The following is a 25,115-nucleotide window of genomic DNA, read 5'->3' as shown; positions in this document are numbered from 1 at the left end:
GAAGAGGAGGAAGAGGGCGCCTGGGTGGCTTAGTCGGTTAAGCATCTGCCTTTGGCTCAGGTCATGATCTCAGGGTCCTAGGATTGAGCCCCACATCGGGCTCCCTGCTCGGTGGGGAGTCTGCTTCTCCCTCTGCCGCTCTCCCTGCTGTGCTCGCTCTCTGTCAAATAAATAAATAAAATCTTAAAAAAAAAAAAAGGAAATCCTAAGGAAGAAAAAATACATGTGCAGTACTGTGCTATAAAAAAATTCACATGTAAGTAGACTTGTACAGTTCAATCCCTTGTTGTTTAAGAGCCAACTGTGTATCCTCTTGGTTTTGTTTCTTTGGGGAACCTCAACTAGTACAATTACCTTCTTCATGGTATAACAAGTACATTTTTGGTCCCCCTCATCATTTCTGACACAGAGCTTCTAAAACCCCTGCAATTTCCCAAGAGTTGAGAGCGACAAAGGTGTCTTTTGTTATGTTAATGGACTTTCTGGACCACACCTAAGATTGGGGGCAGTTGCGGGGGGAACCGACCATGTGACTAGAGGGTAGGAACGTCTAATCCCTACCCCCTGTCCTCCAAGGAGAAGAGAAGGACTGGAGGTGAAATCAATCATCAGTGGCCAATGATTTAATCAACTGTGCCTACGTTGTAAAGCCTCCATGAAAAACCCAAAAGATGGGGTTCAGAGAGCTTCCGGGTCGGTGAACATGCAGGGATTCGGGGAGAGATCATGACCTGAGCCAGAACCTAGAGTCAGATGCTCAACCAGCTGAACCACCCAGGCGCCCAGAGAAGGGGATAATTTATACTGGAAACTGTAAGAGGGGAGAACCACTGCGTGGACCAAGTAGGGCTTTATTCTTCCAGTGACCAAGAGGAAGGAAAAGAAAAGGACTGTCTCACCTTGGGTGGTGCAAGCTCTTGGCACTGAGAAGAAGGGGCAGTTACCCCAGAAATGAAAGGGGAATAAACGTGGTGGTGAGGGCCCCTGAAAGGGCTTGCTTCTGGGCTAGACATTGCACGACTCACAGGGGCTGGATGGGAGCAGGGTGGTCCTTGGCCTTGTCTATGGCGTCCCCCTGCCTGCAGCCCCCTGAGACCCGGGCACCCCATGCCTGCCGGACTCCGTAGCTGGCCAAGGCTGGTGCCCCGGGGGGCACTTTGGAGCACTAGCCTGTGTCTGCAGTCGACAGGAAAGGAGACAGAGCCCCCGATGCAAGGCCTCGGTCCTGGCAAGAGGACATTTGCCTTTTGTCTCCTGTTGGTCACGGCAGCAGAAAAAACTGTTCTCAGGAAGCAGTACCTGACGTCTCCGTTTCCTCCTGACTAAGCCCCCCAGCATGGCCCCTCACAGCCGTGGGCCTGCCCACGCCTCACGCCGCCCTAGCTGAAGACGCGGGCTCAGGTGCCGCCCCTCGGCCTGTCCTTGTCAGCTCAGGCGGCCCTAACGTGCTGCCGGGCTGAAACAAGGAACATTGATTGCCCACAGTTCAGGGGGCTGGGCGTCTGAGATCAAGGTGTGGGCAGGTTCGGTTTCTCCTGAGGCCGATCTCCTCGGCCTGCAGATGTCCTGTGTCCTCACATTCTTCTCTGTATGCATGCATCCTGTTGTTTGGGTGTTCAAATTTCCTCTTCTTATAAACACACCCATCAGACTGCATTAGGGCTCACCCTAATGGCCTCAATTTTAACTTAGTCACCCTTTAAAGGCCCTGTCTACAAATATAGTCACATTCTGAGGCACTGGGGTGGGGGGAGGGATTCAGCACATGAGTCTGGGGGGCACACCGTTCAGCCACAGCTGCCCCTCACCCTTTGATCCTGTCCCTCTCCTGTGGCTTCTGGCCACTTTGGATAGTGGCTTCTTGCAGCTTAGATTTGCAGATGAAATGCTGCATGCCCTGCTTGGCTCTGTGTGCTCGCTGGGGCAGGGAGACCTGTCTGCAAGCAAGGAGTTCCAGGATGTGAGCGATGGTACAAAACAGAAGTCAACCAAGTTAATTTGAGGATCTCACTGGCTTTATATAACAGCTCGGGTATCTCCCAACACCGATCTCGCGGGTGGAGGGGAGCTCTAAAGAACTGTACAAAATGGAAGGTTTTTAAAGGGAGGAAGGTGGGGCAAGGATATTATTAGCAAAAGAAAAGGATTGTTGGAGGCCAGGTTGCTTGCCCTTGGTGGGAGGAGCTGGGGGTCTTATCAAGCAGATCATCTCATCTCATCTTCCTTTGGGGGAGGAGAAGGCCCACGTGCCAGATTACTTCACTGGTGCCGATCCGAAAATTCCTGGCTGACCGGTTAAAACTGCATTTCTGGGGGAGGTTGGAAATGCAACTAGATTAGGTATCAAGCTGCGGTTTGGGGACTCAAACTAAGTGGTGCCATTTTGGGCCCGAGGTGCTTTTTTTTTAAAACAGGAATTAAACTGATTTAGCCGTATAGTTCACCCTGCTTCCGGCCACAGGGAACATTTACCAGCTCAGCCTTGGCTCCTGGGCACTCAGCCCCACGTCATCTGCTGTCGGATGTCCTGGGGGATATCCGAGCCTAGGGCGAGAGAGTGAGCAAATAGCAAGTTCTGGAACTCCCCAGGCTGAGTTAACACCCCCGCTCCCAGTGCTGCCTAGCCATACGCCCTGGCTCAATTTCCCTCTCCTAGCTTCTGCTCCCTTGGGCACACTGGGATGCTAGCACCTACCTTGCAGAGTTGTTGTAAGGGTTGAATTAAGTCGTGGAAGAATGAAATTCCCTCCCTACAAGTCCCCTTATAGACAGAGGCCTGGGTGGAAGAGGGTCATTGACTCGCAGGTTCATCTGAACTTTACAAAGAAGTACTTTTAAGGCTTTAACAGAATATCCCAATCTTGCTGACAGTTAGCCCAGTAACCACGAGGCCTCTTCTTTATCTTTGGCAGGCTACTAGGAGCCTGACTGAATGGAGCCAGGGAGGAGGGGAATTTTTTGGCTTTGGAAGGTAATAGCCTGAAGTCTTACCACGTTGTGAAAGAGGCAGTATTGCCACTTGGGAGGACAATAGGACAATCACACCTTCCCAAATACCGCTCAGGTGGTGTCTCTCCAATGGATGGGGGGCCCCCCAAAGGTGGGGCGACCCACTCAGGTGGGGGGGCTGGTGGCGTGGGCAGCGAAAGGATTCACCTGAGGCTGAACAAAGGAGCTAGAACTTTATTGCACGCACCCCAAGGAAGCATCAGGCAGGACAGCAGTGGGTGGGGGCTGTATTTAAAGGGGGAAGGTGAGGAGGTGGGGGGACATAGGGAATTCTCCCTTTTTTGGTCACTGGTTGTCAGTAGCCCATTGGTCAGTTGGGGCTGTGGATATTCTGAGGTGGGCCACCTGATGGGCCTGCCTGTATTCAGCCCAGGGGTCACTGTGGCCCTTGTGCCTTGGTCAAGTTTCCATTGCTCAAGCCTGCTGCCTGAAAGCGGCCTCACAACTTTTCCTCACTGTGTGTTTATGATATACTCTTTCTGAGAATTAATGTTTGTCCTTGGGGGATGCATTTGTGTGAAACTCTGGTTTTCAACCTCGGCTGCTGTCAAAATCACCTCAGAAGCTTAAAGGCAAAATCCTGCTGCCCGAGCCTCACCCCTGGATATTTGATTTGATGTAGTTTTGGAATAGTGGTGAGGTTTGGTGGGGTGAGGTCCGGAGCCCACGGCCAAGGAAGAATTCTTGAGACGTCTTTGGTACAAAATGGCGGTTTTATTAATGCACAGGGACAGGACCCGAGGGCGGAAAGAGCTGTTGCCCCGGGGTTGTGAGGGGTGGCTGAGAGAGCCTTTAGATCTAGGGGTGCACCACCAGCTCCTTGCACGGTCGCGCAGTGGGAACGAGAGCGTTGCACTCAATGCTTCGTCTCAGCGTCTTGGCCTGAAGAGCGAATGGATGTGAGACGCTCAGCCTGGCACATGACAAGCTCGACATAAATGTTTGCTATTTTTATGTTAAGTAATACATATGCAATGTGTGCATGTGGATGTAATGTGAGCTCGGGAAGCTCAGGAAAGGGTTAGCTGTGGTTATTTTTATATACTACAATGTCATCCAATTTCAAAATAGGTGAGAGTTATTTTCGGTAACTTCCATGTGCGTTTCTGTGTTTCTTTCTCCGTCAGAGCTGCCTTTAAATTGTGTTTCTTTTCTCAAGCCCCTGACCTGCCCTGGTTTGGCTGGGGTGGCTATTCTGCCACCACCCTCCAGTTCCGGGGATGGGTCCTGGTTTTTCTAAACGGTTCAGGGCAATCCCACCCGACCCCCCAGGCATGCCTTTTGGTTCAGAGATGGGCCCGTGACTAAAGATGGTGTATATCAGAGGGATGCTCAGGATTTCTGATCCAGTTGGGGGAAGGATATTTTCTTCCTACTCTACGGGGCCGAGGCAGCTTATCCCGGGAGCTGCTAGTGGCCATCTTGTAACTAAAGAGGAGAGGGCCCTTGGATGAAGCCAATCCCAGGACAACAAACAGGGACAAGAGATGGAAAGCAAGCTGGGTTTTTGGTGGCATTGTGAACTGCTGGATCAAGCCTTGCCTACAGCTTAATCCACCTTTGGGCTTTTCATTGATCTAAACCAAGAAGTTCCCCTTATTGTTGAAGCCACTTTGAGTTAGGTTCGCTCTTACTTGCCATTGAAAGCATCCCAGCAGACAGAGCTTGTTTAAGAATACGATGATTTTACAGAGTGGAGCAATGGATGGGCCACAAAGAGAGGTGTGATCTGCCTGGTTTTTACCCCCGCCCCACCCCTGCAAAGGCTTCTAGGAAAGCAGCCATATTGCACCGAGGACTGCCGCCCACGGGGTCGTCCCAGCTGTGGTCAACAGTGGAGTGAGGAGTGACCCCTGGCAGAGCAAGGGGGACACCCCGCTGGAGGAGTAGCAGTTAGACAGGGGGCTCTGGGCCAGGTGGGGGACAGCCCTTCTTCTGTCGTCACACCTTCCCAAATACCGCAGACAGGTGACACTTAGAGGGAGGGAGAGTCTGAGCCTGAGTCACACGTGTGAGGCGGTGGGCCGTGCCTAGCGTGTTTGCCCTAGTGGAGAGCTGCGTGCTCTGCATCCTCTGAGGTGGACTGGGCACTAGAGGTGGGGATAATTCACCAGAGGACAGATTTGTGTTTTCCCTTCTTCAGCAAAGTCTGTGCCTAAAAATTACCCCATTGTAAGGGCTGAATTGTGTCCCCTCAGAATTCATGTGTTGCAGTCCCTACTCCCCGGACCTCAGAAGGTGGTGCATTTAGACATAGCTTCTTTTCAGAGGTAATTAAGGTTAAATGAATTAAGGATACATGAAATAGGGTGGGTCTTAGTCCAATCTGTCTTGTGTCCTTGTAAGAAGGGGCCGTAGGACGCAGACACACACAGGGCTGACAGAAGCTGTGAAGACTCAGGGAGGAGTCAGCATCTAAAGCCAAGAAACCAACCCTGCCGACGCCTTGGTCTTGGACCTTTAGCCTCCAGAATTGTGAGAAGACAAATTTCTGTTAAGCTCTTCGGTCTGTGGTATTCTTTTTTTTTTTTTTTTAGCAGCCCTCCAAACTAATCCACTTATTTAAACATTCAGCAAATATTTACTGAGCACTTTCTACATATCAAGTACAAGTTCATGCTCTCATTTGGAAAAAGGGAGTTGATGAAGTGAATTTAGAACATGAATAAGAGAGAAGTCGGGGAGTGTGACGCCCTATGATGATAAGAGGATGATGTGATGGGAAATTAAGGGAGCTACTTTGGGCTGAGTGAGCTGCTCAGGCGCTCAGCGCAGAGCTCAGTGGGAGCGGCCCCCTTAGAAGCAAGGGCGGGCGTGTCGGCAGCAGTGAAGGTGCCCTAAGAAGGGCAGATGTGGGCACCTTTGAGTCCCTAAAGACGGCTCCCTCTGGAGGAGGCAAGGCAGCATTTCTCAGCCGAGTTTGTACAGGAAAAGGGGTATGATTAGACGCTTTGTTTCAGAGGATTTGAAAGGAAAAGCTGTCTCACTCCTGGGCTCCGTTCCAGGTTCCGGAGTGGACAGGAACCTGACCCAAGTGGCTCCGGCCTCCTGAGCTGGCTAAGGTCCGTGGCTGAGGGCTGAATGGGATCTGAAGGATGCTTCCCTGGTGTTAAGGCCTGATTTGCGACCTTTCATAATTCATAGGTTGAAACTCTAACCCCTGGTGCCTCAGAGTGGGAGTGAATTTGGAGATAGGGTCTCTAAAGGGGTGGTTAAATTAAAATGAGGCTATTAGAGTGGGACCTAAACTAACCTGACTGGTGTCCCCCCCCCCTTTTTAAAAGATTTTATTTATTTATTTATTAGAGAGAGAGAGAGAGAGAGAGTACACAAGCAGGGTGGGGTGGGGCAGAGGGAGAAGCAGACTCCCTGCCGAGCAGGGAGCCTGACTTGGGCCCAATCCCAAAGCCAAATGCAGATGCGTAACTGACTGAGCCACCCAGACACCCCTAAACTGGCTGGTGTCGTTTTAAGAAGAGGAAATTTGGACACACAGAGAGACACCAGGGATGCACAGACAGGGAAAGGCCATATGAGGACATATGGAGAAGGCTGCCATCTGCCTTGTCTCAGAAGAAACCAAACCTGCCAACACCTTGATCTTGGGCTTCCAGAACTGTGAGAAATAAATGTCTGTCTTTTCAGCCCCCAGTCTGTGGTACCTCCTTATGGCCTCCTGAGCAAAGACACGTGGGTCCAATGGTAGTCCCCTAAAGATATGTCCACCAGACCTGAGAATATTACCTTCTTTGGGAAAAGTGTCTTTGCAGACATCATTAAGTTAAGGATCTCAAGATGAGAACATTCTGGAACAAGCAGGTGGGCCCTAAATCCAACGACACGTGTCCTTAGCAGACAGAGAAGGGAAGGAGAAACACAGAAGGCTGTGTGAAGAGGGAGGGAGAGATTGGAATGGTACAGCTATAAGCCCCGGGCAACAGCAAGGATTCCTGGCAGCCAGCACCAGCTAAGGAGAGAGGCCTGGACCGATTTTCCCTCCGAGCGCCCACAAAGACCAGCTCTGCCCAACCTTGCTGGCACACTCCTGCCTTCTCAAACTGTGAGAGAATACATTTCTGCTGTTTTCAGCCACCAGTTTGTGGTCACTTATAATGACAGCCCTATGCAACAGTACCCCTTGAGAACACATGTTTGGGGCACTCTGGGCTAGACTGAGTCCCCGGGGAGTGGCTCACCCCACCTCTGGGAACCCAAGCGACTCGTGCACAGCTCTGGCTGGGTGGTGGGACTGAGTAGGACCCATCTCGAGCAGTAATGCTGGGTGGCAGTCAGAAGCAAAGACTTTTTTTTTTTTAAGATTTTATTTATTTACTTGACAGAGAGAGCAGGAGAGAGAGCGAGCAGGGCGGAGGAACAGAGGGAGAGGGAGAAGCAGATTCCCCTCTGAGCAGGGAGCCCGACGCAGGACTCGATCCCAGGACCCCGGGATCATGACCTGAGCCCAAGGCAGATGCTTAACCATCTGAGCCACCCAGGCACCCCCAGAAGCAAAGACTTTTTAGACCTCAGGGTTTTCTCTGCTCAGATGGTGTGGACTTCTTGGGGTGAGGAGGGAAAGGGAGAGCCCCATGAAGGAGGTAAGTGGAATTATCTGTGAATTAGACAGGGTCTGAGTCTTCACGGCCTAAAATAGGTTGGTGGTGGGGGCTGGGACCATATGTACACACTGACTGGAGCACTTTCTACTGGTCACGTGGGGCTGGACCTGCTCTGGTAGGTCTGTTCTGGGAGCTGCTTTTGAAAATGGAGACTGCATGTCTCTAGGCCTGTGACCACTTCTTGAAACGAACATTCTTACAAAACAGGCATTCGGATGCTTACCATAAAACTTATTATTTAAGCCAGAGATGGGACAGTGGAGTACAATGGGATGCCCTGCACCTCGCCCAAGCCGACACCCAGCCCCTGCTCCCTCCGTGCCAAAACTGGGGCCCGGCACACCACACGTGCAGAGCCACACGCCTCCTGTCCCTGCCAGGTGGAGGAAGTCCTGTCGTTACAGGAGCATCTGTGCCCAGGGATCAGGTGAGGAATTCCTAACATCCCTGGCAGACGTGGGCATGGGTCTGCCAAATATGGCTCTGATTCTTGCCGTATTCCTTCTCCTGCTCCAAGATTACAGCAGCACTTGGCTCTGGGTGCCCTGATTTCTTGCTCTGTTTGGCAAATTCTTCCTTGGGTTTCCCTGCGCCCATGGCCACGCCATACACTGTGTGAATGTAAGCGGAGGGAATATTCGATCATACCCCACGACGGGGAATCTGGTGTCAGGAGAGTCTGGAACGGACCCAAGGGCACACTGTCCATCAGGAGCCCTTCTTGGATGATGTGAAGCCCAGATCAGGACAGGGAGGTTGTGCTTTGCTACAGAAACCAAATTGTAGACGGTATGGTTGTTTGAAATAATGGGTTTTTGTTTTTGTTTAAGAGCGAGAGCATGCATGCATGTACGTTTAGGAGCAGGGGAGGTGGGGGAGAGGCAGAGGGAGAGGGAGAGAGAGAGTCCCAAGCAGACTCCATGCCCAGCGTGAAGCCTGTTGCAGGGCTGGATCTCATGACCCTGAGATCACAACCTGAGCCAAAATCAAGTCCAACACTTAACCAACTGAGCCACACAGGTGCCCCAAAATAATGGTTTTAGAAGACTGTACAAAGTTATAAACTGATAATTCCTGAGGAAATGCTCAACCATGCTTCTTCCCTGTCCTATCCCCACCCCGAGGGCAGCTCTCTGGCTGGGGTGCCAAGGTGACCCCAGGGTCTGCGTCAGCTACCGCGGACATCAGGGTGCACCGAGGGGGCTTTGCAAACTACATGGGGAGTACTCTCCCCTCACTTTTCACTTTCCTAGCCCCAATTGCCAAAATTGCTGGTTACTGCCTTGGGAAGATTCTTTTGTGAGGGAAGATAGAGTCCCGCACACCTGTTGAAGGAATAGCCAGAGGAATCAGAGAATGTGGGACCTTTACAAGGTCTTGCTGAGGTGACAGCCAGTGAAGTCATCTTTGTGGGTTGAGTGTGAGTAGACAGATGAGTTTTGAGGGTGGAGGCTTCTAATAGAAATGAAAGGATTTCTTTTTCTCAGATGTAAGTGGAATTGAAAGCAGGTCTCTGTTTCATTGGCTGTGGTTGAGGCCAAGAGGAAGTTCGTTTCCAAGACCAAAGCCTGACAGAGGTGTTGTCTGGATGACGCCAGGGCCACTGGTCAGAACCACGAGGTGACCCCGCAGCCTCGTATCCTAGTCTTTTCTTTGCTGCCCACGCCCTGCCTGGTGGAACGCTGGCTTCTAATTCCACGGACCTGCATTTTCCCAAGAATAAATAAAGTCAGACCACAACTCTCTTTCTCTCCCCAAAGCCTAATGAAATCAAGAGAACATGGTCATGCCAGCAAAAGCAAAACAAAACAAAGACAAAAACCCACTGTTGATGATCAAATACAGGAAAGAATACAATCCCACGAGGTAAGCTTTGAAAAATGGGCACCGAGGAAAGAAACATGATACCTGGAATAGCTCCTAACTCCACCTTCATCTCCCCGCTGCCCTGCCCCTCCCCCACAACCCTAAAATGAGATGTGAAAGGGAAGGTTAATCAATAAGATCCCAAGAATTCTCAGGAACACTCTCTAGTAAAGGAAGCAGCCTAAACAATGCTGATGGGGAAATCGCATGAGGGTAAAAGCTCTTACTCACCCCCAAGGCTCTCAGGAGGTTAGCCGTCTTCCAGAGCTCCACAGAATTTGGAGGAATGACCAAAGGACCCAAGGAAGGGATCCATACAGTAGTTAGAAATACTCTTTTTTTAAAATAAATTTTATTTATTTATTTGAGAGAGAGAGCGTGAGCACACTAGCAGTGGGAGGGGCAGAAGGAGAGGGAGAAGCAGACTCACCGCTGAGCAGGGAGCCCAATGCAGGGCTCGATCCCAGGACCCTGGGATCATGACCTGAGCCGAAGGTAGGTGCTTAACCGACTAAGCCATGCAGGTGCCCCTAGAAATGTTCTTAATGAAGTAGAATGAAAACTGGAGCAGGATATTTCCCACAATCTCAAAAGAGGAGGCAGGATGCAGCTTTGCCAACAAAGTCTGTGCAGAACCCCACAGAAACTCTCTCCTGTGTTGTCCCTGCCAAGTTACCAGGCACTGAAAAATGGCCGTGGCTGCAAACCATCCCCCCACCCCCCACCCCGGCCCCGCCATGCCAAACTGGCTCAGAAAGGGAGACATAAAAGCAATCAGATAAGGAGGGAAGTATGTCCTGGAGAATTTAACCACGCTCTGAGACTCTAAGAGAGAGAAACAGAAGGTTGGAACAGCAAACAGGCAAAAATAAGAAAAGGAACAAAGGAACATGGAAACATCCATACCAATGATGGATGAAGAAACCTGTCTGGAAAAAAAAACAACAGAAACTGAATCAAAGGAACAGTCTGAAGATTACATTCAGATTCCCTAAATGTTTCACGCTGTGATAGGCACAGGTGGTTTCCCCAGCCCCCCTCTGACAGGCCGTGTTGGCTGCTGAGAGTATCTGGCTGCCTCTTTGGCAGGACGGTACGCAGCCTCCCCCACGGACAGGGCAGCTGGAAGCCAACGACTGTCGGGCGACAAAGGGCTGTCGTAAGGTGGGACTGCCCTTGTGGTGTGGCTCAGGCTCCAGGCTGCTAACTTGTGGGGCGCACAACTTTACCAACGACTTTGTTGGGCAATGCTAGAGGAACATATGAAAGAGACTGTTCATGCCAGCTGGGAGTCATGGGTCATCTATTTTTTGATGAACACAGAAAGCTTTATTCTTTCCCCATTATTTCTCCACCCAAGAGGAAATATTTCTAAGTCCTTGATGCAGCTGGGGAGGGAAGCATTTCTGCGCAGGCGTTGGGTCTTGTGGAGGCTTTTCCTGGGCCTGGCATTTGAGCCCAGCGTCAGCAGGCTGTGGGTGGTGAACAGGTGTAACTGGTTCTCTGGGCAACAACAGTAATGAGGTCACCAGCAAGCTGTCCTTCCTGTGTGTTTAAATGGCACAAGCCCAGAATACCTGCATGCATTTCTCCTGGGGAGATGAGTGGGGAACACACCTAGGGCCGGTCTGACTCTTGGCAATGCCATTTTCTGTCTCCAGATACTTCCCTCAACCCCGTGTGTGAAGCCCCTTTGTAGGGAAGGTCTTCTCTTCTGGGAGTCAGAGCCCCCATCCCCCATCATAGAGCACTACTGAGGCCATCCCAGACACAGCCAGAGGCAGTTGGGTTACCCTTGTTCCCTGGCTAAGGAGATAATCAAAGGTGGTTAAGGAGAAAGGTCTGCAACACTGTGTGGTGGTTTCTCCTGGACAACTGGCCTACCCCACGGTACCTGGCCTGCCCTTGTGTGTGGCTCACGTAGGTGACACCTCCTCAGTGAGCCTTAGGGGTTTCTCTGCAGCGCTTCTCCCTATGCCTCATTTTGTACCTCCTCTTCCTCCTGACATCCGAAATTCCAGTTAGACCATATTCCTTTTTGTTTTGGACTTCTCCAGAGAAACAGAATCAATAGGAGATAGATAGGTGGGTAGACAGACAGACAGACAGACACAAGGAGATTTGTTAGCAATTATGGAGGCTAAGAAGTCTTACAAGCTGCTGGCTTTGAGCTGGAGGCTCAAACCCAAAGGCCTGAGAACCAGGAGGGCCAATGGTGAAAGTCTCAGTCCAAGCCGAGAGGCCCAAGAACCAGAGGGTGCAGGATGTATGTCCCAGTCCAAGGCTAAGGAACTGAGAACCAGGAGTGTCAGTGTCCAAGGACAGAAGAAGATGAACATCCCAGCTCAAGCACTGAGCAAATCACCTTTCCTCTGCCTTTTTATTCTCCTTAGGTCCTCAGAGGAGGGCATGACACCCACCCGCACTGGGGAGGGCAGTCTTCTTTCCTCAGTCTACTGATTCAAATGCTAATCTCTTCTGGAAACACCCTCCCAGACGACCCAGAAATAATGTTCTCCAGCTATCTGGGCATCCCTTGGCCCAGTTGATATACAAAGTTAGCCATCACACTTTTCCTGAGGGTTTTCTCAAGAATACAGATGCTGCTCAGAGTCACAGCTGCCAAAGATCAGCCACTTAATGTTTTGGTGAATGGCCATGGTATTTGGCTGAAGCTTTAGGAGAACATGGGCCCGGGCTGAGGATTGCCTGGAGAAGGAAAGGAATGACAGACACTCAGGTGGTCAGGCTGAGGAAACTAAAGATTCATTTTACCTACTTTGCAGTTTGGCTCTGGGCAGGTCCAGCTTTGGGCTGGATGTGGGAAAGAGGGCCAGCAGGAAGAGGAGCCCATGAGAAGCCTACCCATGAACCTCTTCCTGGGCCCACGGCATACCTAAGCATTGCTTTACAAATAGGATTGCTGCCGTGGGGAGCCCTGGTGAGTTCTGGGGGCTGTCAGGAAGCCAACCCCACCTCTCCAACCCATCCAGTTACAGAGGAGGAAGCACCAGGAGCACGGCCACATGGCTCCCTGCCCCACGGACCCTGCCTCGCCTCTGAAGACCCATCCTATGAGTTGGGTTTGTTATCACATTTGGCTCCTGGATTGTATTTTTAAGACGTTTGAAGTCCTTTGATGAGCTGGTGTTTATATTTCATGTTCTTTCATGCCAAGTGAGTACTTATTATTATCTAGAATTACAAAAGCGTTTGGTGTTTTCTAAGCGTAGTCAGCTAGCTTCAGAATCCAGGAATATCTTGCTTTACACCATAGAGGCGTCCGAAAAAGTATGTATGTGAATCGGATTTCTGACAGTTTAGTAATATTTGAAAGTCACTAGAGAAGTGACCAAAGGGAAACTTGGGTGCATTTTTTTGTTGTTGGTAAAATGAAATAATCACATTCTGTAATAGCATAATTGCCTCTATACTAGACAACCAAAGTGTCGTAAATTGAGATTTGGGTTGGCGTTTTTACGGTCGGGCCACTAACATAAATGCTTCCTTGCCTTGTCCTCCCTACGTAGTTCTGGCTTTTCTCTCCATCCTTTTGCCTCAGCCACTTTTATTTTAATTGGACTGTGACTCACATAACAAGTCAAGTGCATTAGAAGCCAGAACAAGACGTCCAGGGACAGTCCCGAGAACCCCGGCTGGCAGTCCCCACAGCCCTAGGGGAAGTCATCCATTTCCTGGACCGGTCCAACTGGCGAAAGGTAATTATAGTCTGAGGTGCTTGTTAAAGCCACTGGTGCGGTGAGAACAGGTCAGGCTGCCCCTTTGTTTCCAGTCCACGACAAATGAGACAACTCCTGTCCCCAGCGCCATCCCACAGTGCTGGTGCAAACTACATCCCAGCACATCTTTGCAACTTGGCCTTGAAAGGCAGGCCGTATGGGGCAGGGTCTTCACACTTGACTCCAGGTTCTTCCCAAGACTGGGGTTCTCGGGATTCTAGATCCTATCAGGACCTGAGGGCTGCGGGAGCCAGGGTGCTGAATGACTTGACCAGGGAAGGAGTGGGTGACTCACAGGATTAGGGATGGTTTTAAGGTGTGGGGAAGCTGGGTCATTTAAATGAAATGTAGTCATCTTCTGTCCTCTCCAAGAGGGAGCAGTCGGAGCCCTGGTTTAACAGGGGCCCTAGGTGCCAGAAAGAACAAAGGACACTGGGCCTGCAGATCTGGTTTAGAGGCTGTTTGTGCAAGCTGCCAGGGCAGGGCCGCCCCCGCGACTCGGCCCAGCCCTCCTGCAGCCCCGCAGTCCCCAGTGGCATGTGTTCTGGTGTGAGGCCGGTGGCCGGCAAGGGGGTGCTTATCTCCATGATCTAGTAGGCCTGGAATCTAAAAGGTGGATTTTCCTCTTTGTTCCAACTGTGCACGCACACGCACACGCACACGCACGCACGCACATGCACAGGAACAAGAAGGGTTGGGGTCTGCAGGGGAAAGAACGGGTCTCCCCCAGGCCTTCTCCAGAATCTTCCTAAACTGAAACTCCGTTCCCGTTCCGCAATAATCCACCCTCCCTTGTCCCCCAGCCCCCTGTATTTCACTCCAGTGCAAGAGGCTTAGGTCAATGGTACCCCACCAGCAAAGAAAGAAGCTTAGGTCAGACCCTGACGCAGACTCGTGTAGGCCTCTGTGACGGGAGGCAGAGATTCTGAAAGCAACGGCATATGAAAGTCACTCTGTTCTACTTGGCTTAGTGTTGCTGCGCAGAGAGGAAGAGGAGATGCACACCGGGGAGCAGACTCCAGAGAGCGGGATGGGCCGAGTTCATCTTGTAGCTTTGTGCCTTCTTAGGACGCAGAGGTGTATTTGCTCAGTGCCCTCCCTGGGAAGCTGGCTGGGTGTAGCGTCTCAGTTGCCTGGATAGAGCATGGGATGGGAGAAGCTAACACAAAAGCCAAGGGATGGCCGAGTGCTGTCGCCATGTGTATCATCTGACCAATCACGGTCCCAGGATGCTGTGTCGAGAAGGCTTCTGAGTCTTTATCTTAACTATCAGGTTTCACCAAGGCTGTCAGGAGGCCCAGAAGGTCCTCAGACAGTGGGCTGCCCAGCTCATGAGGAGGCCGTGTTCATCTCTCCTCATCCCTGCCACGCAGGTGACCCTGATCACAAGAGCTCTGATTCCGGGGCCCTCAGGACCCCTTTCTCTAAGAGCACAGTGACAGCTGGGCTGGGAGGCAGGGGAGGGCAGAGACTGGCTGGCTGAGCCGGCAGCCAGATGTGGAGCCTCCTCTCATGAAGTGCTGGCAGGTTGGGGCGGTGGATTTGATCGTTGCCTGGGGACAGGAGCTTAGATAATGCTGTGTTCACTCTTCCCAGAGAGAGCCAGGCCTGAAGTCCAGCATTGCTGGGGGGTGGGGGGGGGTGCTCTGGACATGTGACCAGGTGTGGCTGCCGGCCACCCTGCGTAGGATTTTGTTTGGGATGAAATAAACTGAAGTCTTTATAGCATTAGGGCAGTGCTGATATATATTAGGTGCTCAGTGAATGTTAAATCACTTTTGCTTTCTCTCTTTTTTATTATATATTTTTTATTTATCTTTTAGAGATTTTATTTATTTGAGAGAGAGAGAGCGAGCGAGAAAGAGCATGAGTGGGGGGAGGGAGAGGGAGAAGCTGACTCCCCGCCGAGCTGGGGGCCCGATGCGGGGCTCGATCCCAGGACCCTGGGATCATGACCTGAGCCGAAGGCAGATGCTTAACCGACTGAGCCACCCAGGCACCCCGCTTTCTCTCTTTTTCAAAAAAAAATGTGGCAAAATGTATATAACATGAAACTTACCATTTTCACCGTTTTTAAGAATATAGTTCACTGGCCTTAAGTACATTCACACTGATGTACAGTCATCACCACCATCCTTCTGCAGAATCTTCCTAAACTGAAACTCTGTACCCATTAAGCCGCAACTCCCCATTTCCCATTCCCCAGCCCTGGCAGCCTTCACTCTACTTTCTGTCCCTATGCTTTCGGCTACTCTAGATTTCTCATGTAAGTGGAATCATACAGTAGCTGCCCTTTTGTGACTTGCTTATTTCACTTCCTACAATGTACTCAATGTACTCGAGGCTCATCCATGTTCTAGCATGTGTCAGAATTTCCTTCCCTCATAAGGCTGTAATATTCCATTTTAGGTATAGATCACATTGGGTTTAGCCATGCATCCATCAATGGACAACTGAGTTGTTTCCACCTTTTGGCTGTTGTGGATACTGCTGCTATGAACCTGGGTGCACAAAGAGCTATCTGTTCCAATCCCGGTTTTCAATGCTTTTGTGTACATACCCAGAAGGGATCCTTTCTCTTTTGAAATTCACCTTCAGCACATTTGACTTTCAAGAACATTAACGGACACAATGGAAGTAGCTGTCTAGACGTCCAGTGGGCTCCCGTTCCTGCGTGGGTCCTCACTCACCCCCAAAGAGACTTTTCATCTCCCTAGGCCCCTGGGACATTTATGGATCAGCCTAAACCCCTCACTCGACAAGGCTTCCCTGGTGCATGATCTGTAGTGACAGCCTCCCTTCCAACCTGCGTCCGGGCCACCTGTCCCGGTTCCTGCAAATCCATCTTTCTCATCGGCCCCAGACTCATCTGGCTGCGATGCAGGTGTTACCCCGTCACTTCCCACTCCCTGCGGGGTACAAGCTGAGCTCTGGAGCGGGGCCCCACTGGGCCTCCCTGCGCCTTGCCATTTACACTATGGTTACTCACAGATTCACCCTGTCCCCCTATGGCTTCTCTGCTGTCCCCTCTGAACGCCATCCACCTGCCACCCCCAAAACCCATGCCTCTAATGTTCACCTGATCCGATCTCTCCTGTAAGACTCAGCTCGAGGATTCGCTCCTCCAGAAAGGGAGAACTCAGATGAATTAGCAAGAGAAAAGCACCGCCAGTGTTCTCTTTCCAGGTGAAATGAACACACCATTTGAATACTGTTTTACAGGCAGTCATGCCTGTGAAGGGCGTGGGCTCAGGTAAGTCCCGCTGGGCATCCATCCTTCCTCAGTGGGACAGTTCTGTATCCTTGGAAAAGGTTAACAGAAACACCAAGGCTTCTTCAAAAGGAAGAAACCACTAAAGGACGCTGCATGACTGGAAGTTGGATGTGGAGTCTAGTGGGGTGGTGGTGGCCCTGTAGGATTCATTGTACGAATCTACATGCATAGATCTGTGTGCATCTCTCTGTGCGGAGACCTGGCTCCACAGGAGTCTTGGGGCTTTCTCGGGAGCAATGAACAGCACCGCCTCCCTGACGAGTCCCCTGGCCCCCAGGGTCGCCTCGGGTGGGAGCCGGAGCAGGGCTGTGCTTGGCTCTGTCCTGGGAACACCGCTCGCTCCATCTGGGTTGTGACTTACGTATTAATAACTCCATTTCTCGCTGTCCTCAATCTGGTAGGTTGGACCTCCCCTGTGGGCCGCTTGCCCTACATGCGAGCGCATTCTCCCTTGTTCTCTGCAATATTTCAGGCTTCAATACTACCCTTTGCAAGGAATGGAATCACTAGGGTGAGGGAGTGCAGAGTCAAACAGACTGTTGATTATCAGCGGTGACTTGGCCATCAGCCCCATGGATGTGTTGGACCCCGTATCTGGGGGCCGCTTTAATCTCCTCAGAGGAGAGATGCTTCGGGTGCAGCTGCATTGCTTTTAAACCAAGCTCAATTTAACGTCTGGGGGTCTGGTCTGTCGGCGGGGAAGCCAAAGCCATTGTGACATGGATTGAACCATTTAACCTCAGGATCATGGGCAGTCTGTGTCTGACGGATGATTTTTCTGTCTTCAGAATGTTAAATAAAAATAGTCTCACAAAGCCCTGTGTGAGGAGGACAGAATTTCCTTTCCTTTTTTACCTGATAGCTGAGGCCGGGAGAGAGACGGACAGAGCTCTCTGGAAATGGACCTCCCTGCACCGGCCAGCCTGCTGTGGTCCTCCGTGTGGGCTCTCGTTTCGTCCAAAGTCCCGTCCTAACGGGGATTCCATCCCCAGCACGCGTCATCCCTTAACCTGTGGAATATGGCAGGGAAAACACCTCCCAGTCATACACAGCCCCATTTCTCCCCTCTGTTCTTCTGCCTGATCTCTAGGGAGAAGGTCACTAGGGAAGGTCACAGACGAATGGGCATGGTCGGCATGTAAATAGATCGTTACAGGACGAAAGGGCAGGTGAATGCAGGGAAGATGAGGACACCAGGAGAGCCAGGGGAAGGCCCCTTGCCCAGCCCAAAGGAGGGGAGTTCGGGCATTTTAGGGGAGGAGGATTTAGGGGGTGGGAGGATGGGCATGGTGGGGGAACATTTCTTAACTCTTGGTGTTTCCTTCCACGTGGAGGGAGCTTCGCCAGCATGATACTTCAGGTCTCCTGCCGTATCTGTTCCTAGAGGAAGCAGGATTACTTACGTTTGGAAAGAGAAACTAGATTTGCAGAGTCCAGATGTCCTCTTCTCTTCTTGGAGAGCCAGCCTGCCTGCAGACGGCACAGTCTGCCCCTCCTGTCCCCGCTGTGAGTATTCCTGGCCCGGACCCCCACGGGGGAGGTCTGCCCTGACACAGCCCGGCCTGTGACTGGGTGGGCAGTATACTTGAACCCAGGGTTGGTATGAGGAAGCCACTTGTTTGCAGATACTGTAAGCCATGTTCTCCAAGACCGATTTTGTCAGTAATACATGTGGTATTTTGCTCTCCATCTGCCTGGCTTCTTCATCTGATTTCTCAAGGGCTCGGAACTTGGACAGAAAGGAAGGGTGCTATTTTGGGGCCATGTTGAACTCCAGTAGTGACAGTCAGCTCAGCCCCAAGCCCTGATAATTAAAAGGAAAAAGGAGATTGGGAGTAGGTTCTCTATCCAAAGTGGTAGTCTCTGAGGTGTGTGGGGTGAAGTGTGCAGGCAAGAGCAAACACAGAAGCTCAGAGTGGGAAGAAGCAACAGTGTTCAAAGACTGAAAAACACAGAAGTTGCTGGAACATTGTGACCGAGGAAGGAATGGGGGAGAAAAGGCTTGAGAAATTGCCAGATCAGATCACGCAGGCTTTGTAGGCTAGGGAACAGAGTTTGAATTTTATTCTAAGTACAATGGGAAGTCAGTGAAGGATCTAAGCAGGGCAATGATACGGTCTTCATTATGCCTCACGATGTCATCCTTTTGAATTCTTTCAAGAAGGGTCTGGGGGCCGGGCAATGAGAACAGAAGATGTGGGGACAAATCCTAAATTCTGGCTGGGTGAGTAGATGGATGTGGGTGCCCTTCACAGAGTAGTGAAGGTTGACAGGAGAAGGGGAAGGTAATTACATTTCAGATGTTCCCAGACTTCTCAGGCAACATCAGGTAAGCAGTTGGATGTGGCCTCTGGTGCTCAGAGGGTCTTATGGAACCCCAACATTTAGAGATGCGTGTGGGAGGACACCCATGTAAAGCGGACAAGTGAACGGACCTCCGGCTCATCCATATCATCCTACCTGGATAGTCATTGACTAGAGAACAAGAGCAAAGCACCTTTTTATTATTATTATTTAGCAGGGTTTGGGGCTGAATGATACAGACAACCTCCTTTGGAAAATTCTATATTGAGAGCCTCACATTATAAAGAATTATTGCATGATTTTGTTTGGAGGAGATTTCCAGGATATTTTTTCTTCTTTATACAATAACTAGTTGTCAATCATTTTCCTGTGGAGGGCAAAGAATGCAGAAGACTTTTTATTCATTACAATTGATGTCTTTTGAAAAGGACCCCATAATTTATGTTTATACAGGGCACATGGCTTTTTCAAAGACACCCATCCCTTCCTGAGACACGCAGCTGTGTTTTACAGCCTGATTTTTCACCCAGCCAAAGGACCCCGCAGGGATCCACTATTCATCTCAGCCTCTGCCTCTCCACATTCTTCATAATGGAGCCACTTCCCTGCAACGCTCCTGCTGGCTGGATCCCATTCATCCCCCTGAAAGGGGCTGCTGATATTTAAAGTTCAGTGCAGGAAGGTTTCATAATAAGAACTGGGGAAAATAACATAATCTCCTTTTAAAACATTTCCTTCCTCTGTTCTGCTGATAGAATCAAACAATTCAGAGTTCCATCTGCCCTGTAACAGGTCCAGATTGCTTGATGTGGTTTTGAAGTTGTTTCCTTTGTTTCAGGGTACCTCTGGTAGGATTCCCTCCCCTCCTTGATGTGTTCAGACCACGCCATTTGAGCCTGGCATTTGCCATTCCAGAAGCAAAATAATGAGCCCACATTGGAGGAAAATGTCACTCTGCCCCAGCCATCAGTACCTGGGCCTGGGGAGGGAAGTCAAGCTCTAAAAGCGGATGAGTCTATTTTCACTTAAAGGAACAATTTTCAAAATTAGTATAAAAACACACAAGGTTAAAAGAGAACAACAAGAAGCTAAATGCAGATCTGTTTGGAACGGGCTGACATGCTCCCAAGTGTCCCTTAGTCTTCGTCCCTCCGAGGGCCTCTGACTCCTACAGCTCTGCCCGCTTGTCCCTTTCCCAGGTTCCCACTTTGCCCATCGCTTTCCCTCTAGCTTCCGGTTCAAGAGCTGGCAAATTCTTTTCTGTAAAGTGCTATGTCTTACCTGTTCAGGCTGTTATAACAAAATACCACAGACTGAGTGGCTTATAAACAACAGATCTATCTTTCTTTCTTTCTTTCTTTCTTTCTTTCTTTCTTTCTTTCTTTCTTTCTTTCTTCTTTCTTTCTTTCTTTCTTTCATTTATTTATTTCTTTTTAGGGAGAGAGAGAGAGAGAGTAAGCAGGGGGAGGGGCAGAGGGAGAGGAGAGAGTGAAAACCTCAAGCAGACTCTGCATTCAGCGCAGAGCCTGATATGGGGCTCAAGCCTACAACCCAGAAGATCACGACCTGAGCTGAAATCAAGAGTCGGACAATTAACTGACCGAGCCACCCAGGTGCCCCATGACATTTATTTCTTACAGGTGACTGGGAAGTCCAAGATCAAGGTATGGCAGATTTAGTGTTTGGTGCGGACCCAATTCCTAGACAGATCCTCCTAGATATAACCTCACATGGCAGAAGCAAGGAAGGGAGCTCTGTGGGGCCTCTTTTATAAGGACAGGAACCCCATTCATGAAGGCTCCACCCTCTTGACCTCATCACCTCCCAAAGGCCCTATTTCCTCATATCATCTCATTGGACATTAGGTTTCAAGATATGAATTTTGGAGGCACAGAAACATTCAGACCATTGCAGGCAGGATGGTGAATACGTTAGGCTCTGTGGAGTACACAGTCTCTTTTGCAACTACTCAGCTCCGTCACATCACATGAAAGCTGTCACAGGCAACATGTAAAGGACTAAGGGTGACTGTAATCCAACAAAACTACTACTTATGGACATTGAAATGTGAATTTCAAGTAATTTTCACATGTCATAAAATAGTAGACTTCTTTACTTCTTCTTTTTTTTAAACATTTAAAAATGTAAAAAAAAAGAAAATGTAAGGGGCCCACGTTGGTGAGCAGGACAGATTTGGCCCATGGGCCATAATTTGCTGACCTGGCTCTGATTTGTGGCTTTCGTGCTAATCTTCCTCCTGGCCACTAGGGGAGCACGACTTCCTCCTTCCACGCTGATGAAAACCCCTTCTCTATAAACGCAGGGATGAGAGTAAGAGTTGCTATCTGACCGCAGCGGAAAGGTGGAAGGATCATTCTTCTATTTTTTTTTTTAAGATTTATTTATTTATTTTATTTTAGAGGGGAGGGGCAGAAGGAGAAGGGAGAGAGAGTCTCCATGCTGAGCAAGGAGGGCTGACGCAGGGCTCCATCCCACGACCCTGAGTTCATGACCTCAGCCACTTAATGGCCTGAGCCACCCAGGCACCCCTCCTCTGTTTTTTTGTTCTCACTTTCTACTGTTTTTTTTTCCTACTACTCTGCCACTCTGCCCACCTCAACTAAGGTTTCATCCTCTCCCGTTTTACCTTCTCCGGTATGCGTTCCAAATCCTCTTCCAAGGCATTCTCATTGCATCTCACGGTTTTGGCTTCCCTCATGTCTTAGGTTTGCCGCCAAACGGGAAAAAGAGGGTGCTTGGGGAAGGTTTTCATAAGCCTAAATCTATTCAATTTAAAGGAGCCTCCTTTATTCTGAGAGAATGGCTTTTATGTTTTGTGGAATTACAATGTCTGGCCTTTTGTGAAGTGCTGGTAACTGTAGACAGTTATGTTGTTGTTGTGTGTGTTTTTTTTTAAAGATTTTATTTATTTATTTATTTATTTGACAGACAGAGACACAGCGAGAGAGGGAACACAAGCAGGGGGAGTGGGAGAGGGAGAAGCAGGTTTCCTACTGAGTAGGGATCCCAATGCGGGGCTCGATCCCAGGATCCTGGGATCATGACCTGAGCCGAAGGCTGACGCTTAACGACTGAGCCACCCAGGCGCCCCGACAGTTATGTTTAACAAAGATCAAGCTCTTGGCATTGTCCACAAGGCTCCTGTCCATCTGCTCTACATCTAACATTGCAGCCTCGCTTCTCACCATCTCTGGGATGCTTAGTTTTATGTGTCAACTTGACTGGGCCACCGGGTGCCCAGATATTTGGTCAAACATTATTCTGGGTGTTTCTGTGAGGGTGTTTTTGGATGGGATTAACACTTGAACTTGTAGACTCAGGGAGGCAGAGCCCTCCTTAGTATGGTGGGTTTCGTCTAATCAGTTCATGGCTTGAATAGAACAAGAGGCTGACCTCCCCAGAGCAGGGAGACTTCCTCCTGCCTGATAGCCTTTAGGCTGGGACATTGGCTTTTCTCCTGCCTTTGGACTCAAACTACAACATTGATTCTTCCTGAGTCTCGAGTCTGCTAGAGGTGAGACTGGGATACACCATCGGCTCCCCTGGGTCTCCAGCTTGCCAACTCACCCACAGATCTTGGGACTTGCCTGCCTTTTTAAACACATGAACCTGTTTCTTATAAGAAATCTCTCTCTATAGGGGCACCTGGGTGGCTCAGTCGTTAAGCATCTGCCTTTGGCTCAGGTCATGATCCCAGGGTCCTGGGATGAGCCCCACATCGGGCTCCCTGCTCCGCGGGAAGCCTGCTTCTCCCTCTCCCATTCCCCCTGCTTGTGTTCCCTCTCTTGCTGTGTCTCTCGCTGTCAAAAAATAAAAAATCTTTAAAAAAAAAAAAAGGAATCTCTATATATACATCCTATTGGTTCTGTTTCTGGAGAACCGTGACTAAGGCAATCCCTTCACATTCTTTTTTTTTTTTTTTTAAGATTTTATTTATTTATTTAATTGACAGAGAGAGAGAGAGACACAGAGAGAGAGGGAACACAAGCAGGGGGAGCGGGAGAGGGAGAAGCAGGCTTCCCTCTGAGCAAGGAGCCCGATGTGGGGCTCGATCCCAGGACCCCAGGATCATGACCCGAGCCGAAGGCAGTCGCTTAACCAACTGAGCCACCCAGGCGCCCCATCCCTTCACATTCTAAGTATCTGCAGCAATCCACACCTTTCAGTTCCTTGAAAGTACTAAGTCCTTTCCCCCTGTGGACCCTCTACTTCTCCTTCATGTCCTGGCTAAAGCCTGGTGCACCTCAAGTCTCAGCTCAAGCATCACTTCCTTAAGAAAGCCTGACCCCACTGCACCCCCGTACTTGTGCTATCTGGACTAAGTCCCTCTAAACTTCTTTCCGAATACTTACTGTAACTGTAATTTAAATGCTTATTGGTGAATTGCCTTATTTACTTATTTAATACTCGTGTCCCTCACTTCCTGAGGACAAGGACCGCAGCTGTCCCTTCACCCCTATAGTCCCAGCACGTGGCACAGAGCCACGCAGGGGTGGACGAATGATCATGTGGACCCCTGTGCCCCTGGCTGGTGTTATACCAGAAGTGATTATGTTCTGCAGAAGACAACAGAAATGTCAGGGCAAGGTGAAGAAATAAATAGCCTGCCTGCCTTAATCTGTGTCAGGAGGTGTCAATCCTGAAGAGAAAGGTGTTTCTTTTTTCTGCTAGTTAGGAAAAATCATGATTTCTCTGTCACAGCTAAGACAAAACTCGATCGAATTAAGGCAACAAAGTGTTTTCCAGTTGGGTAATTTTTCTTGTTGTAGTTTTTTTTTTTTTTTTTTTTTAAGTGTGTGTCTAGCTGGGGGCGCCTGGGTGGCTCAGTCGGTTAAGTGTGTGTCTAGCTGATGATAATAAATGACTAGGAGTTGGGATGGATGAAATCCTAATTTTCATGTCTTCACTTTAATCCATATCCCACTTTCCATAATGACTTCCATGTGGGGATACACATGGTTCATAACTTGTGCTTTTAAGTGCAAATGTGTAGGTTGTAGCTCCCTGGTATGCCTCTGTCCTTTCTCTTAGCGGAGACTTCTTGTTAAGCCAGGTTGTCCCTGAGTGCTGAGGCCTCCTGGACGCCGGGCAGAGTGAGGCCGAGCTCACTGGTGCTGGGTTCCCGGTTCCTACGGGCGGGCTGGCCACACCACTGCTCTGAAAGGTCCTGCATTTTCCCTCCTTCTTCCATCTCTTCTGCCTCCTGCCTCTCTCCTTCCTCTCACACACTGACCATTGCAGGTTTGGAGCGGGCTCTTTCTTTTATTCCTTTATCGTGTACTGCGTTCTAGTTACAGTTCTCCAAAGGAAACAACATGAAATCAACTGAAGACAAGGGTTTCGAAATAGTAGCGAAGACGTTGGTGATGGAGGAGGCCATCAACTCATGATCGGTTAACAGACGTGTTTTGAGAGTCTACTTTGAGATCTGTGCTGTCGTAACCGATTGGGATTTGGAGAGTTTAGGATGATCTATTTGTTCCCTACTTCATATGCACTGGAGATTGGTCACATGCCGTGCAGAAGGTAGTGTTGGAGCTGGGCAGCCAGCACTAAAGGGAGAAGAAAGGAGAGAAGGAGGTCGGTTAGGGAACTTGGTGTTGTCCGGTGTGGGGTGCTGAGTGCTCACGCTGAGAGATGAGACTCACGAGACTCACTCCTGTGTGGGTTCCCTCTGCAACCTGCCTGGAATGCTGTTCGCCCAGATACCTCCACGGCAAGCTGCCTCGCCTTCTTCAAGTCTTTCTGCAAACGTCATTTTGTCAACAAAGCCTCCTTGTCTGCGACATTCTGCATTTTGTGTCGCCCCCAGAATCCCTGTGTTGGAGCCCTATGATGGTATGTGGGGGTGGGGCCTCTGGGAGGTGATTAGGTCGGCGGGGAGCCCTCAGGAATGGGATTACTGCCCTTGGAAGAGCGACCCCAGAGAGCTCCCCCCGCCGCTTCCACCATGTGAGGACACAGAGAGAACGTGGCCGTCCAGGAACATGAAAGTATGCTCTCACCAGACACTGTATCTGTCACTGACGTGATCCTGGACTTCCCAGCCTCCAGACCCGTGAGAAATAAATTTCTGTTATGTAGAAGCCACGTAATCTGTGACATTCTGTTATAATAGCAGCTTGAACAGACTAAGACACTCTCCATGCTATTAATGCTATTTCAAATTGCAACACCTTGCCCCCTCTAGAACGTTCCCTGCCTCGCACTCTCAAATCCCCTTTAACCTTTCCAGTGTTTTCTTTTTATAGCATTTGTCATCTCCCAATATACTATCTAACA

This window comes from Phoca vitulina, unplaced genomic scaffold (assembly GCF_004348235.1).
Source record: "Phoca vitulina isolate PV1807 unplaced genomic scaffold, GSC_HSeal_1.0 scaffold33, whole genome shotgun sequence".
NCBI lineage: Eukaryota > Metazoa > Chordata > Mammalia > Carnivora > Phocidae > Phoca > Phoca vitulina.
The sequence above is the reverse complement of the archived record's forward strand: the minus strand, read 5'-3'. Positions refer to the sequence as shown.